The sequence below is a fragment of the Cydia splendana genome, chromosome 6 (assembly GCF_910591565.1).
Source record: "Cydia splendana chromosome 6, ilCydSple1.2, whole genome shotgun sequence".
Taxonomy (NCBI): domain Eukaryota; kingdom Metazoa; phylum Arthropoda; class Insecta; order Lepidoptera; family Tortricidae; genus Cydia; species Cydia splendana.
This window is the reverse complement of record NC_085965.1, coordinates 7899454-7912426: the sequence shown is the minus strand read 5'-3', so window position 1 is coordinate 7912426 and position 12973 is coordinate 7899454. Positions and strand designations below refer to the sequence as shown.

General features: G+C 34.2%; 1 protein-coding gene across 2 annotated transcripts in view; it reads left to right on the top strand.

Moving 5' to 3' along the window:
* Positions 1–12128: 12128 nt before the first annotated feature.
* LOC134791326 (guanine nucleotide-binding protein subunit gamma-e) overlaps positions 12129–12973 on the top strand; it is a 54841-nt gene continuing 53996 nt past the window's right edge. Inside the window, exon 1 of one of the 2 annotated variants that reach the window (XM_063762343.1) lies at positions 12129–12220. The gene's annotated coding sequence lies outside the window, so the exon portion shown is untranslated. Of the gene's footprint in view, positions 12221–12392; positions 12541–12973 lie in introns of those variants that run through there. The other variant, XM_063762341.1, reaches the window with a different exon arrangement.

The following is a 12973-nucleotide window of genomic DNA, read 5'->3' as shown; positions in this document are numbered from 1 at the left end:
CGTCCGGCGGACTGTTAATCAGTGGGCCCCTTAAGTGTGACAGGTCGAACGTGGTTCGCGGTAGGCCCTCTGATATATTAATCTGATGATAATGGTATATTACAAATGGAAATTTCAAGAATTTCCTCCTCGCCCATAATCCAAGAATCCCACATATTCTAACGATAACATCACAATGTACGTGGGTATACTATTCACGTAGCCAAGTCGATACCCGACAAGGCACGGTTCCACGTGAAACGTACTATTGTACCCTTGTCGGTGACGCCTGACAGCTGAACTATTATTCTCGGCCCGATTGTGTTCAAAATGTACGCTTTAAATTATATTTTGTTGTGCACCTTTGAAGATGGCAGGCGTATATAGATACGTACTAGAAAATATAATCTCATTACAATTTATAATAATAGGTGTTGACTAAATGATTTCGTTTTGCTATTATGAGCACGGGAGTATTAAATGATTAAATACGGGTAGTTAAGTAGTTGACGCAAATTCGTACCCATGGTCTAATAAAACATGGTCTTCTCCATGGTCTAATAAAACATGGTCTTCTATTCCCAGAGTGACACGGGCCTACGTCACAATAACATTGCCACTTTATTTCAACATAACATGTTACATGGGTACATTATAGCTATGGTTAATAAGTTAAAATATTTCTTTATAATTTTATAATTTTCATTTATAATGTATTTTATCTTACATGTTACAATAACACGTCATTTTTAATTATTCGTTAGCAATATCTTCCGATTCACGAAAGAAATTTCAGACGTTCGGGTAATTCTGTTTACATTACTGGCAACACAGGATAGCGCTGTCACATTTGACAATTCGGATCTAGATAGCTTCATGCCCTGACCGTCATCCTTGTCGAACGCGTGTTAATTGTTATTTCCTTCTCGCTCAGTGTCAGCAGTCGTAGTGTTTTCCAAACTTTTCACGTCGTAAGCTTGGTAATTAATGTGTAACTGTGAATTAGTTTTTTAAACGTTTGTCTTGTATAGATAAATAAAGTTTAATTTAATACATTAGATTTGTTTTATTTTACTATGTTTCTACATGAATAACTTAAAATTAATGCCGTTAAAATAATTTTCACCGTTGGTTAAAATTCTCCCACATTTTAAAGTTTGGGAACCTGTAAACAGCATGATGACGTAGGCCCGTGTCAGTTAGGTCATACGCGAATCTCGGAATAGAGTACCAGGCGGAGTATATTATTATACCATGGTCTTCTCTTCCCAGAGTGACACAAGCCTACGTCACAATAACATTGCCACTTTATTTCAACATAACATGTTACATGGGTACATTATATCTATGGTTAATAAGTTAAAATATTTCTTTATAATTTTCATTTATATGTATTTTATCTTAAATTTTACAATAACACGTCATTTTTAATTATTCGTTAGCAATATCTTTCGATTCACGAAAGAAATTTCAGACGTTCGGGTAATTCTGTTTACACTACTGGCAACACAGGATAGCGCTGTCACATTTGACAATCCGCCATTTTGTCCCTGACCGTCATCCTTGTCGAACGCGTGTTAATAGTTATTTCCTTCTCGCTCAGTGTCAGCAGTCGCAGTGTTTTCCAAACTTTTCACGTCGTAAGCTTGGTAATTAATGTTTTGTTACGAAAATGGTTGGCTGTTCTATTCGGAACTGTAAGAGTAGGAGTGAAAAGGGCAGTATAATACTACTATGTTTCTACATGAATAACTTAAAATTAATGCCGTTAAAATAATTTTCACCGTTGGTTAAAATTCTCCCACATTTTAAAGTTTGAGAACCTGTAAACAGCATGATGACGTAGGCCTGTGTCAGTTAGGTCATTCGCGAATCTCGGAAGAGAGTACCAGGCGGAGTATATTATTATACCATGGTACCAGGCGGAGTATATTATTATACCATGATTGTACCCTTGTCGGTGACGCCTGACAGCTGAACTATTATTCTCGGCCCGATTGTGTTCATAATGTACGCTTTAAATTATATTTTGTTGTGTTTGAATATGTTAGGCGTATGTAGATATGCCTACTAGAAAATATAATCTCATCACAATTTATAATAATAGGTGTTGACTAAATAATGTCGTTTTGCTATTATGAGCACGGGAATATTAAATGATTAAATACGGGTAGTTAATTGACGCAAATTCGTACCCACATAATTATTTAGTATTCTTCAAACTATGATTGTGATAAAAAGTATAGAAAATGTTGGTGTAAATGAATATTAGTTTAACGTGTTTCAATTACGTTTTAGTGAAATAATGTGTGAAAATGGTGAAGATTCCAAAACTATTTTAGTACAGTTAAGCGGATGTAATGGAATTCACTATAAAATAAGGTAAAATCATCCATTTTTTAAAAAATTTTAGTATAGTCTCAGATATATGTATATAATTGTGACATTCTCAACCAAAAGGGTTCTTATTGTCGGTTGTCAATAAGCAATAAGGTGTTATTTCCATAAAGATAGAATTTGAAATCAACCTAATCGACTACTGACAATGTGGTACCATTTATTTGAAAACGTCAATTATATTCGTGTAGCGTAATATAATTCGCTGTAAAATGTCAGTATTTCTGAATCAGGACTGCATTTTAAAAAGCTCAAAGTATTATATTATCACAGGGTGGCCCAAAAATACGTTGACAAAGATTTTTTAGGAATATTTGTCTTACTAACACGTCTTTTGCAAAATGTCATTAAAAATTAGAAGTAGGTACCTACCTACAATTATTTAACAATAACAAACTCAAAAGTTTGTTAAAATTATCTACTATATTACGCAATAAAAAAAAACAACGGGTTGCACTCAGAGAGTGCCGGCAGAAGTGAAAACTCAAAGACTAGTGCAAAATGTACTATGTATAATTGAGGTTAACGCCATCTAGCGTTATTTCGTCGCATTACTTGAAACCCCTAAGCACATAACTGTTAGTAGGTACTCATATTAATACCAGTTAGAGCGAAACTCACTAGATGGCATTTAAATCAATAAAGAAAAACTCAAAGATATTACATGTAACAGGTCCATCTTACGGTCACGTGATCGTCTTACGGTGACGTAATCTCACGCGAGTTTAACATTTTTCCCCACATCAAAAAGTGCACAGCGCCGCTAAAGAAGTTTTCACTTCAAAAATCAACTTAGATTTTACACAATACCTAACAATTAATATTCTAGTCTTTGAAGAGCTCAGGGGAGTTCGTAGAAAATTAACAATGTAACCGGCGTCTTATGTATTTCCAATACCTACATTAATGTCACGGGGGTATTCTATGGACGAGGCTATCGAGTGTCTCTCTTTGTTTTGCTAAAATACTATACCAAGGAAATTACCAAGATTTAGAGAAGCTGAAGGGGTTTTTCAGGGGCAAAAACACACCAATTCTAGGGTGTTCTGCCTTTTAGCAGAACTATTTTTGGCGGAATTTCATTTGCCAACCAACATTTCGCCGACGTTTCACTTTGACAACTAACGATTAGCAAATTTTTGTATGGCAACGTTTCAATTGGTAGAATTATTGTAAAGCAGATTCTTATAACGCCACTAAACTTTTGGGAGACTTATCATTTGTCAAATCTTTCACTTGGTCGAACAACTCTTGGACGAATAACGTTTCGTTGGAGCTACAGTTCGCTTTTCATACATTAGGCAAGTTACAAATAAAAAAAAGATACATACCAAATAATTAAAAATGGCCGAGTTGTTGTACTTTTTATAATGTATATTTTAATATTTGAAGCCAGTGGCAGCGAGCGAGCGAAGCGAGCGAGCAATACCTTCCTGAGCAGAGCCGACTTGGATATATGGTTAGGTTAGAAGACTAAGGCGGGAGCTTTGCTTTGCTCCCGCCTTAGTCTTCGAGGTTATTTTTTTTTCAACAACCCAAAAAACGTAATTACACAGCAACTTTCGGGTCAAATATCTCGGCTATTTTTGATTTTAGAGGAAAATTTATTAAGAAAAAAGTGATTATTTCAACAAAATCATGTAAATTATTCTAAGTGTTTTAAAACCCTGTTTTTCTCATTTTCTCAAAAAAAAAATTAAGGTAAGTACCCCTATTAACGCGCCCATTAAAATCGGCAGTGATTACCGCGGTATGTACAAAAAGGCGTTTTATAAGAAAGCCAAATGACTTTTTTTTAATTTAAGTACACACAAATAAAGCCTTCTCTTTTGACTGCCGAATAAGTATAGCACTAGTAAAGAAACACAAAGTAAATAATTCGAAAACCGTAAACTAACTCATCGGGGGCGCATGATTTGAATGCTCCATACTAACGCGCAACACCTCAAGTAAGCAAACGCGTATTTTATTTAGTGATTTTCATAGTAATGGTGAATATTATAGAAAGACTAAGACTTTATATCAATTCTGAATTATGATATTTATGGTTCCCAAATACTCAATTTGTAAATATTTGCTTGCCAATAGTAAAAAATAGGAATTTCAAAACCTCGGTGTTGGGTTCCATTTTTTTGGTGTGGTTCCTAATTTCGAGGTATACCTCGGTAATAGCGGAAACGGTATTTTAAGTTCGAAGGGTTGTATGTTTATATGTAAATACTCATTTCCATAACTCTTGATGTTTGAAATATTTAACCATCTATAAAGCTACAGAGCTATTAACGTGGTATGAAATCTATTCAAGAACTCTTAATTTTGACTACAGTTTTAAGCTCTTAATTGGAGGTTTTCTTAGAAACCATTATATGAGAATCTTGTTTAAATATTGATATAAAAACAAAAGAATGGTTGTCAAGTCTGTTTTATTCAATGTTTTGTAATATTTAGAATCTTCCATTTTGATTGTATTCAAAATATACACGATCTTTATTTATTTTGATTACTCGTAAATGAGTTTTGCAATAATGTGAATTAAACCGTTTAGCGATGGTTACAAAAGACATCACTCGGTAATAAGATGTATGGGAACCTAATACCGACCCACCTACATCTTTGGTAGGAAATAAATAGGTTCATAATATAATTATCATAAAACCTATTGTACCTATTATTTATTTAATAGTGTTGTAATAAATCTTTCTCCATTATAACATATAATACACAAACATACAATATTAATTTATTTTAACGTGGTAACGCGGCAAGTGAAATGAAATGAAATTTATTATTCATAATAGGTCAATACATAATGGGATTATTTTACATTTTGTATATTTGATACATACTTAATTACATTAGTTTTTATTATTATATTGCAAGAGAAATTGATTGAAAAAATCTTGATAATTATAGAAATTCTTTTCCTCGAGCCATGTCTTCAGCCTAATTTTAAAGCTTTGGACGGATGCTGCATTTCTTACCTTGACCGGCAACCGATTATACACGGAAGGGCCAGGTAGTATACGGATTTTTCCGTTTTGGCAGTGTGATGGGCACCTTTGCACCCGGTACAACTCGCGGAGGTCTTTTAGATTAAAATATTTGAATATTTAGATATATTTAAGTTATTTTTGTATGATTTGATATACCATTAACCTTTTGTATAAATAAATTATTTTTATTTATTTTAATATTTGATTTCCCATATCTTGTATCATTGGATGTTGATATTGTTGATGGGCATTTATTTGTGTGTTGAACACAGATATTTTTTTCTAAGTCATGGGTGTTTTCTATGTATGTAAGTACGTATTTATCGATATAAGTATGTATATCGTCGCCTAGTACCCATAGTACAAGCTTTGCATAGTTTGAGGCTATGTCGGTCTGTGTAAGATGTCCCCTTATATACACCGACTTTTTAAGTTCTACAATTTCTTGTCGGTCTATAATTTATTAATTTTATGTAGATACTCGTATACAGCATGTATTTTTGATACGACCACATATCTATTATCTATGTGTAGGTAGTTAGTAGGTGTAGGCAAAGGAATTAATTTTCATAATTATGTTTTACTAAAAATCCTCGTATGTTTCTTTAAAGAAAAAATAATTGAATCTAATGATTGGAAATCAGATTAAATAAAATCCCTGCTATTTATGTAACTATGTCAAATAAATATAAGTAGGTATATAAATAAGGAACTAAAAATGCGATGGGTTTATCTACCCTCGTAAAAAGGAACCCTTATCCGCGGTATTTGGGTAACAATGATCAATTACCACGGTAATAGGCGATTTCGACGTTTTGGTTTTAATAATTATTTTTTTCTATATAATTGGCCAAAACAAGTCCAAAAACGAATGAAATATAAATTTCGATATACAAACTATCATAAAAAAATATGTCTTTGTTCATACAGAGCCAGCTTATGTTTCATTTTTGGCTGTTTTTGTAAAAGTTGCTTAACCCCCTCGTTAATAGGGGTACTTACTTGTCCCAGAAACGGCCCGTACCGTTGGTACAGTACAGTCTGACCAAATGAAACAATTGGTAAACAATAAACAACTAAGTGTATATTATGCCAACTAAAACATTCTACGACATGAAAGTTGGCATTTTGAAAATTGGCATTATAAAACACAGACCAAACGTTTAGTTGGTAAGTGTGCGGTTGGCAAATGAAAAAAAAAGATTTGAAAAGTTGGGAAATGAAAATTCGGCGAAATAATAATCCGCCAAACGTGAGTTGGGAAGTGATAACCGGCCATACCATTTTCGGCGATAAATAAGAGAACCCAATTCTAGTGATTAATTATTTAATTAAATATGGAATGTAGTGTTATCAATATCTATAGCAACTACGCCTGCCCATGTTTTATTAACTCAAAAGACAAATACTCCATTCAATTACACACGTGTTACATATTTACCTCAAACTAACTCAAATCGATTAGTCTAACTCTAAACACTGGTAATTTAGCGTTATGTTTTGTCACGTACATATAACAAGTTTACGTTTAAGACAAACACTCAATTTTGCACCTTACCCCATCGTAATAAGGCGAGAGATGTGTAGATATTTTTGACGTCAACTGTACGTATGTCGATAGTACAGACACAGATCACTTGAATATCAGATGAAGCGTGAGACGACTCGCGGTCACAACACTGACATTCCTTTATGGGATGACAATATTACAGTTTATTTCAGTTCATTCATCATCATAATCATATAAGCCTTTTATCGCCCACTGCTGAGCATAGGCCTCTCTTTGAGTAGGCCACTTGACCCGGTCCTGAGCTAACCTTATCAGTTCGTCTACGTACACGAAAGTATCTCATTAATCTATTTTTATAGAAAGGGACTTCCATGTTTTGTAATTCATAAAAAATAAAAAATAAAAATCTATGGGCCAATAGTTGCCTGAAAATAAATATTTTCATTTCATTTCATAATTCAATTTTTTTTTCGCTAAGCGGACCCTTCCCTGCTCTTTTCTAAGTTATAATTATCAACATAATTTTAGTTATAGGAGTAAATGGTGTAGTATGAAGCTGATGCTGCTCATACAGGGTTCTTCGTCTCAAGAAAACTGTCAATGTCAAGTTGCAAACCTCATAATGAGATTGCCGGCGACCACGTTAGATGAACGACCTATTGCATCCTAAATTGTATAACTCGCGACGCATTTTACGAGTATAAATGGGTTTATAAACTAGATGTCATTTACCGTAAACTAGGGCCAAGATGGTCGGCTCTTTATCATTTGTCACTATGTCTGTCACGTTCCAACAAATATGTAAGTGCGAAAGAGACGCATGACCTGACAGGTGATAAAAATTCGACCGTGATTCCGCTTCTGGTAAATTTTTGGCGTCTACAGCTAACGAGACGTCGGTATCCGTCCCAATTTCTCTAGTACATACAAGACGCCGGTTCGAATCCGGCCTCTGGAGGGCTTGAATCACGCTTGGTCACTTTTTCTTTATTCTCGTATACTTATGACATCTCGGACTACTTCAAAAATATTTTTATTTGTTGTAGGTACCTATATATGAGTTTTTTGAGTGTTGACCGCGTTTTCATAACTGCTTTATGGAGTCCATCGCCGGTGGTCTACGAGTCCAGCACTCATTATATGTATGCTTCGTTGCTATGTCAGACGCTGCCGCCATAGGATTGTGCGCGTTTCCATAACTAAGTTTTGATTTATTGAACTGGTGCTGGAAGTAAAATACATAAAAAAACCGGACAAGTGCGAGTCTGACTCGCCCACCGAGGGTTCCGTACTTTTTAGTATTTGCTGTTACCTATAGCGGCAACAGTCTTGAAAATTTCAACTATCAGGGTTCATGAGATACAGCCTGATGACAGACAGACAGAGAGACGGACAGTGGAGTCTTCGTAATATTAGGGTCCCGTTTTTACCCTTTCGGTGCGGAACCCTAAATAGGCTAGTGAATTGTAAATGGTCCTTCAAATTCAATACGATTTATCTCATTTATCCTATTCACTCTCCTTATAACTCCTCTCATATTTACTAGCAAATATCCCTGTTTCATTTCATAAGGTCTAAAATGCGTGAGCTTAGACAATTTTCATAAAATTATACATTACTTACCTACTTAATTATGTAAATTCTGTTATATTATGAAAATAGGGTACTTTGTGTGCAAAGTAGACATGACTTTAATATATGGCTTAATATCAGAGTCTTTTTGTTTCAAATACCTACTTAACAATTAAAGGGTTAAATTTTGACTTAGATTTATATTGCTATGATCCAGTTAATTTTACTTAGGTAACCTAGGAAACGGTAGCTTTGTTGACAAACTTTCTAATTTATTACAGATATGTTCGAGCTCATTTCATTTGCGAGAATAATCTGTAATAGGAAAAAAAATACTTACTAATATATACTTATTTAGAAATGCCATATGATTTATGACTATAGTGCATCTCAAAACTATTACAATTAGCCGTGGAAGAATTCCATTCTCGTTTTCATCAGCAGTTCAGTTTCACCAAATAGCACTGTTTATACAAATGCTTGGATTTCAGATAAAAGAATAAGAAATCTCTATAAGTATGCTATAAACTTTGAGGAGTTCCCTCAATTCCTCGTGGAACTCATCATCAGAACCCGACCGTGACAAATATATTGCTTAAAATCCTAACTTGGTTAACATACTTAACGTCACTTGCGCCACTTGCACCGTGCCACTAATCCGAGGTTAACCGGTTAAACCGTTAATCCAGTGTCAAATTGTACTGGTAACCATGGTAACTCCAGATTTAACCGATTAACCCCGGGTTAGGGTAACATGTGTCTCTGTTTATTGCACAAAGAATCTGACCTAACGTAAATTCTCATACAAAAATTTCTAAAGCCGAAAATAAAGGAAGTAAAGGCATATTTTTTACGAGTTTCGGATGGAGTTATGCCAAAATTTAAGCAACTACTGTATCTCCAGAATGTATCGTTTAGTAAGTAGTTTTCATTCCGCTAACCTTATACTCGTACATTTTACCAAAATCCAAGCCGGCCTAGCGCTATAGAATCCCAAAAAAATATCGCAACTCTTTATTTGTTGTCTGCCTCTTTCGCACTCCTAAAAACGTTCTTATACGGATGGCTTCCCTTTTACACACTTCAAAAGTTCAAATTATCTTTAACCCTTTACCTACGGGTGTCAACCAGAGTTGCCAGTAAGGCAACACCGCTGCAGTACGGGTGTCAACTATAGTTGATCGAAGTAATGGTCGTGTTCAACATTTTTTTAAAAGAAAACGAGACCTTGTGGCTTGGTAATAGCAGTCACATTATGCTCTGTGATTAGTATAGATACAAAGAAAAAAATATCATAATATTTCGGTAGATGGCTCTGACATTAACATAATTTTAAAATTACCGCTTTTTTGCTGGCAACTGGAGTTGACACCCGTACTGCAGAGGTGCTAATAATTGAATTCAATATGGCGGACAATAGTGTTGTTTTCAAATTTCATCGACTTGTTGTCGATATGAGAGTATGGCGTGGGAGTGTTTGGAGTGTTATTTTTAGTGTTTTTTTACCGTTTTTGGTTAAAATATTGGAATTTAACATGTTATAAAATCATTATTAGGTACTACCTAGTAATACTTGTACCTAATAATAATTTCACCACAATCATAACTTGTTAAATTTCAGTTTTACATTTACTAGATTATCGATATATCGACAAATGCGTCGATAGACGCACATCACTATTTTCCATAAGTGGCAAATTGTTTTAGTGCAACGTTTTTTGTGATTGTTATTTATGCATTATTTTCATAATTATCGTTATTTAAGTGTTTATTTGTGTTAAGTATATTATAAACTATACGGTTACCATCAGTTTGTCACTGACATAAACGCCGTCGAGAACGTAATTTACTTTCTATACATCTCGCTCGCACTCGCATATTAGTGCAAACGGGATGTATAGAAAGTAAATTACGTTCTCGACGGCGTTTATGTCAGTGACAAACTGATGGTAACCGTACTAATGTTCTTAAACGTAAACTTGTGAAATCCGCGAGTAGTAACTTAAAAATCTTCAACTTTCTTAGTGACTGGTATATTGCTTGATAGCAGAAAAACAAGTGAATATTATTACTCCAAGTGATTATTTATTGATTAAGCACATTATACTTCTTGTGTGTGTGAAGTTTCAAGTGTGTAGCTGTAATACTTCAAAAGTTACAAGTAAGTGAAATTATGCCTAACCGCTGACTCTCGCCAAAACATGCCCGTATTGGGCGGTGACGGAGCGATTTAATAGCCCGTAGGTAAAGGGTTAAGCGTACGTCATTCTAGATCTGTGTCATAGCCATACTCCCTGACGTAAGACAGCGGACACGTACCCTACCTAGCTCATAGCATTAAACGGTCAATATCCACCCACACACGCGTAGGCACCTGTGTGCGGCTATTAGCCCGTCGATACATCGCCACAACGTGGTAAGTGAAAATTTTCATTTTATAATCGATGAAACAAAACCGTCAAAAATTAGAAATATTATTTATACATTTTATTTAACCCCGGTATTTTGAGAAGACCCATTTAGGCCTGGAATTTTTGCTTAGCAACGTGATGGGACCTTAAATTGACATGATATAATTACAATTTGTATTTATTTATTTAAAGATTATTGCACAATACATGGAAGTATAAATGGTGGATCTGAAGTACAAATAGTACAATGGAGGCCATAAGAAATTCTCTACCAGTCACCCATGGGTGGCCTAAACCGAAAGATTCAATTGGTGCAGGGTCATGTTATAGTTCAAGTAATACACAGGGTCATTGCGCTAGTTTTCGTCCACTTGACGAAATTTGAATATAAACCTACATTGCTGCACAAATTTGGACTTAAACAATTTATCTATGTATCTACATAAAAATTATATTTCGCAAGTAGCAAATTAAAAATGAAATGTATTATTTGCTAATCCGTCAAATGGACGGAAACTGACACTGGCTGACGCAATTACCCTACTATTTTTTTTTAACACACAACTATATAATGTATAGTATAGATACATAAATAGTAAATACAAAATAATATAAAATTATTATTGTAAGGTGATTCTCAAGATTTAACTATAGATATGTCATATTTAAATACAATTTGTAAGATATATCAAAACAATCTACCCTTTTAAGATGTTAAGAGTACTCATAAAACATTTATTTTAGTTTTACGACCGTTTTAATGAATCTTTTCTCAAGGGGAAGACAGGCAAGTCAAGTATCTATAATTAGATACACTTTTATACTATACCTTATTTATTATTATTAGGTAGGTTAATTATACATAGAAGTGCATGTTTAAGTTATATAAATAAGCACTGTTTTCAGATTAGAAAGAAGTTCAGAGACATTGCAACATTTTCATAACGTAAAAATAGAAAAGTCAGGAGAAATTTAAAAATAATTAGTTTAAAAAACACTTCAACTATTCCTTTCGTTAAAATAAAAGCTTTCTTGTAATATACTCGTACTTCAAACGGCAAACTGATTTTCTCGCTAATTAATCACGAAAACGCAAATAGCTTTGCTAAATCGTGATCTAATTTATCGAAATTTAAATACACTCATTAACCATTGTCAGCTGCTACACGCAAATAGGTAAATCAATGGAACATCCGTTAGTTAATATTCACAGCAAAAGATATTTTAATTCCCCGTTGCATGATACATGCTTTCTCAATCAGACCGTGGCGCGAACGAGCCCATAGTAGGTCTGTATTACAGTCCCACTAGCACTCAAGATAGACGGTTGTTTTTCATTAGGACACGATCTAAAAACGGTACGATTTTAAAATTAGAACACTTTTTTTTTCTATTCCTGTCTTTGGTGTTTAGTGGCCAGTGATGTAAATAACAAAAGTCAATCGATATATCGATTGATTTTAGTTATATCTGCCTCTTGTTTTTGAGGTAAAAGTGACGTGTTTTTGAGGTAAATTCGTGGCAGTGTCGTGTCAAGCGAGGATTATTGGAGTAATTAAATTAGCTCTAATTGAGTTAGTGTCTCGTCGGCGGCGAACGTCAGAGTAGGCCAATATTTTTGTTGAAATAACTACATTTACGCTTGTTTTTGGTGTTGTGCGCGATTGGATTGTGCAAAGTTTGTATGTTTTGTTTTACTTAGTTTTGCTTGGGAAAATTATCATGTCATAAAGCTAGCTCAACGTTGTACCTACAGGTAATATTAGAAAATAGTAGAACTGTTAACCTGAAATTCTCGAATATGCATACATTTAATTGAGTGTTCAGTGTATGTTACCATATGTCTTAATATTCGTATTTTCACCCGGCGGCATAATAGCAAAAATAAGGTTATGTTTTTGGCGTGTAAGTACCCATAAAAACTTTAAATTCAAAGTACCAGGCGGGCGGTTAGATTAGTATAATTACAATTGTTTTAATAACACTTGCTAACTGTAGGTATTAGGTATAAAGTAGATTGCGAAACTCGATACTATGCGAACAATAATTGCACCTGCTGTTTTATATAACACGTAAGTAACATCTGAGGATATAAAAACAATATTATGAAT